A 4,601-nucleotide genomic window follows, 5' to 3' on the forward strand; every position below is an offset into this window, starting at 1 on the left:
CCTCAGTTCACCTAGTATGTTTAAGCATGCCCGTATATCCAACACAGAGAGGATACCATATTGGCAAGCCAAACGTGCCCAGGATTAAAATACCACCATTACCACTTGACAAACTCTCCACCAATCAGAACTGCAGTGACCTGAATCCTCATTTTCACAAAACACAACTAAATGGGTACTATTCACCTATATAAGTGAATGTCTTGTTTCCAACTGGTTAAAAGGCACACTTCACATATACTCTTTGGATCTGTGTTCTGAAGACTGCATTTCTGAAGCCCTAAATGAAACACATGAGTTACAGTTTTTAAACAGTAAAAACACAAGAGTGTTGAAACAGGATCTGAAATTTTACAGCTAAAAATTTGTGGTTTGATGCAACCAAACTTCTATTTCTTTTTCAAACTACTGTTCAGTACCTTTTCCAAGCATTGTGGAACATGGTATATTTCCTGACCTGGTAGCATTGTAACACTGTCCTCCCATTGTTCATCATTTGCTCGAGTGGGCACCAGTAACGTCTCCATTGTGAGACTTGTTGTAACTGGTTTTGGTATATCGAATATGCCACGAGGAGCTTGCCAGACTCTGCTGTGCAGGAGAGATACTCTCGGTAGCTTGCTGGGCTCTCTGAGAGGGACAGAAGAATCAAACCCGTGTCAGCCACATGCAAGGCAAACACCCTGCCCACTGTGCTATGACTCCAGCCCTGACCTGGTATATCATGGAAATAGTAAGATAAGGAGGCACCAAATATATAATCTGATAAAGGCTTCAACTGGGAGGTAGCACTGTGCTTTGTTGGCCAATCACCATGGGAGGAGTTGATCCTCATTGTACAAAGAAGAAACATGCTTAAAGGAACTGAAAGTGGGGCTCTGAGTACTATGGGGTAGCCTGCTTTCCTTGCCTGCGGCCAACCTGTGCATCACACATGGTCACCTGATATATCTCAGTAAGTCCTGAACATAGTTGGATATAGCCAAGGAAGGAAGGAAGGAAGGAAGGAAGGAAGGAAGGAAGGAAGGAAGGAAGGAAGGAAGGAAGGAAGGAAGGAAGGAAGGAAGGAAGGGAGGGAGGGAGAAAAAGAGAGGTGGGGATAGAGAGAGGAAGTATCCCAAGGTTTAATCAACCAGCATGAATCAAAGATATGTGTGTAGACCTAGTTCATCCAGCACAAAAACCATGGTCTATTTCCAACTCTCAGGCACTCTTTGTGAAGTTAGGGAGAGTAGTGAAAGATGTCACTTGAACTTGGAGCATAGATGACATGGGAGCTTTTCAAGACAGCGTGGGTCCAAAGCTAGCTGCAACTCTTAACTACTGATACAATGTGCAAGGCTCTAATATTCAGGTATTTTAGGTTAGAAGACTGGGGTGTCATGGTTTCCTGAGTGCACCCACCAGTAAATTTTCCCCACCATATCCTATAAGTAATCACCCCTATCATCCCAGAAGAACCACAAATTAGCCTCTTTTTTGGAACTCACTAAGAGCAGTCTGACCAACCCTATCCACATTAGGACAATATCCCATTAGCTCCTACTCAGAGCAACATCCCCCCCCCCCCCAAAAAAAAAAGAAAAACAAAGGCAATAGTGAACACAAGGCTCTAAACTGCAAAGGTCACAATAATAAAGAAAATTTAGTGAGTGAAAATGCTAGCCGAGATGACCCACCCAGTAATAATGAGCTACATAAACTCTCTGACAAGGAAGTTAGAATGGAGCTGTTAAGAATGCATAAGGATGTTAAGGATGCTCAAAGAAACAAGGGGATACATGCCAATAAAATACAAGAGGATATAAGAGGATAAATGAGGAAAATACAAATAAAAATACAAACAGAAATTACAGACCTGTAAAACCTGGTATATAGGTGAAATGAAAAACTTACTGGAAGGCCTCAACAGCAGAGTAACAGCTGCTGCGGACAGAATTCATGAGCAACAACATAAGATGCAGAGAATCTCCAGAGAATCGCAGAAGATGGAAAAGAGCCTCAAAATAAACCAACAAATGAATGTTGGATAATATTGTGTTGTCCTTGCTTCTCCTGCAGAGAGATTAATGTTTATTGAGCTCCCACAACAGTGCAACTGAGGCACACCAGATTGCATCAAACACTAGTAATCCTATCTTGCTTTTTCATTTTCATGGTTTATTTAGCAATGTCCCATTTGTATAGGCACAGAAAGACAGTTAATGCTATGTAATATGGGAATTAATTAACTCCAAAATGATATTTACTCCTGGGCATTCATATTTAGTTGATTTAAACCTCAGCTGTCCTTAGTTCCTAGTAGCACTTCAAGAACAGGGTCTGACGAGGGACTGACTGGGTGGATACAGGGCAATCTGTGAGTTACCTCAGTCCAGGTAAAACGCCATCATACTAAAAGTGTAAGTTAAGAGCCAGGTCATGAACAAATTCTGTCATGACCCAAAAAGTAGTAACTGAATAAGGACCCTGCTGCGGTTAGGAAAGAGTTACCTGGCCTGAGGACTGTGGTCTGGAATATATAGCAAGATGTCCCCAGGAAGATCAATTCTTTAAGTTTAATATATCTCTTACTGCGTTCATGCAAAATGACATTGCTAGAAATATTATAAGAAGTAAATTTACTATGACTATCTAAATGGATTACTAGCCAAGGAAAGAAGAAAGCAATACACCCTGGACGGAATCCAGCCCTTGAGCCAATCTCCTGGAATAATCTGCTTAGATGAGATTTTGTCCTTGAGTTAATCCCCTGTAGGAGTGTTTTTACATCTCTTTGTTGTAATGATAATGTTCAACCCCACCTTTTTATCCTCACCCTTTATGATTTCTATATAACTATGCTATAAGGGGTTAGAGGAGACGAGAGGTGGGAGATGCTGAGAAAGAGATGTTGAAGACATTGAAGACTAGATGTTGGTAATAAGATATTGAAGACATTGGGAACTAAATGCTGAAGATGAGATGCTGAAGACTAGGAATTGAGAACATGAAGGTTGACAACTAGACTTTGAAGATTAGAGGAGGAGAACAGAGACTTTGGGATTTTTAAGGTCTTCAAGGACTAGAAGGAGAACTAGATGAGGATAATGGCTGGAAGCAGAGGATTATGAGACTACATTGAGACAAGTAAGAGGATATAATGAAGGATAAGACTTTGAGGTCTATACAGAGACTAGGATGATGGAACTCATCCTAGGAGAGTAGGACTGGGACTACAACTAAAACAATGACTACAACTGTGTGGTGAAGGAAGAGATCAAACAACGCTAGGGAGGAAAGAGAAATAAACCTACTACTAACTGGCCTGCAACCAGTGCCTGTTAATCCGTTCCCTCATTCATTCATTCGTTTGCCGCAGCTTCCATGGACCAGCCTGGGGAAGCGGCTCTCAACCACCGAATTCTCAAGTGTCTGGTCTGCATGGATCCATGCACCCTCTTTTTTTTTGAAATTTACAGATGACAGGAGAACATTTGGATAAATTTAAGAGGAACAACATAAGAATCATTGAGGTGAAGGAGGGGCAGGAAGAAAACCCTCATGAAGCAACTACCAAAGCCATCATTGCTAAAAGGTTTCCAGAACTGAAGAGTGCATGCACCCAGATCCAGGAGGCCTGGCTTGTACAAGCTGAAAGAAATCCAAATAAAAATACTCCAAGACACATCTTAAACTGAACAACAAAAACTATAGATAGATATTGAATACTAAAAGCAGTATAAGATCAAAGAAGGAAATTACTACAAAGGACCATCCTTAATATTTACAGCAGGTTTATCGGACGAAACCCTCCAGGCCAGAAAACAGTGGTTGCATATAGTGAAAAACATCAATGAAATGAACACCTCACCAAAAATATTTTACCCAGTTTTTTTGGTACATCTACACAATGGAATACTACACAGCTGTTAGAAAAGATGAAGTCATGAAATTTACATACAAGTGGTTCTACATGGAAAGTATCATGCTAAGTGAAATGAGCCAGAAAGAGAGGGACAGACATCGAAAGAATACACTCATCTGGGGAATATAAAGTAACAGGATGGGGGTCGAACACCCAACAATAATTGAGATAAGTGCCAGGAGGTCTGCTCCAGGGCTTGGATGCCAGCTCACATGTTGGGGGAAAAGGCAACTCACATAGAGAATGGAACACCAAGTAAAAGATGTTTGGAGGACTTATTCGGGATGTGAGATGGGTTCTAAAAGTAAACTATAGACCGAACACGATGGCCACTCAAAACCTCTATTGCAAACTACAACACCCTAAAGGAAAGAGTGAGCAAAATGGAATGCCTTGCCACAGAGGCAAAATATGCTGATGTAGAAAGCAAAAGAAAAAAAGAATATTTTACCCAGTTTAACTCTCATTCATATTTGAAGGAACAATACACAGCTTCACAAACAACTCAGCAATTTCATAGACTCAAAACCATTGTTACAAGAAGGACAAATGGGTTACTGTAAGACAAGACAAGCCTCTCATACACACCAAACTTCTGCATAAAAATGGGGTAAAACCACATAATAATAATGATCTCTTTGAAAGTTAATGGGCTAGAAACACCAATTAAGAGATACAGAGTGGCAGGATGGAT

This window comes from Sorex fumeus, unplaced genomic scaffold (genome assembly GCF_029834395.1).
Source record: "Sorex fumeus unplaced genomic scaffold, SorFum_2.1 ptg000002l, whole genome shotgun sequence".
NCBI classification, from domain to species: Eukaryota; Metazoa; Chordata; class Mammalia; order Eulipotyphla; family Soricidae; genus Sorex; species Sorex fumeus.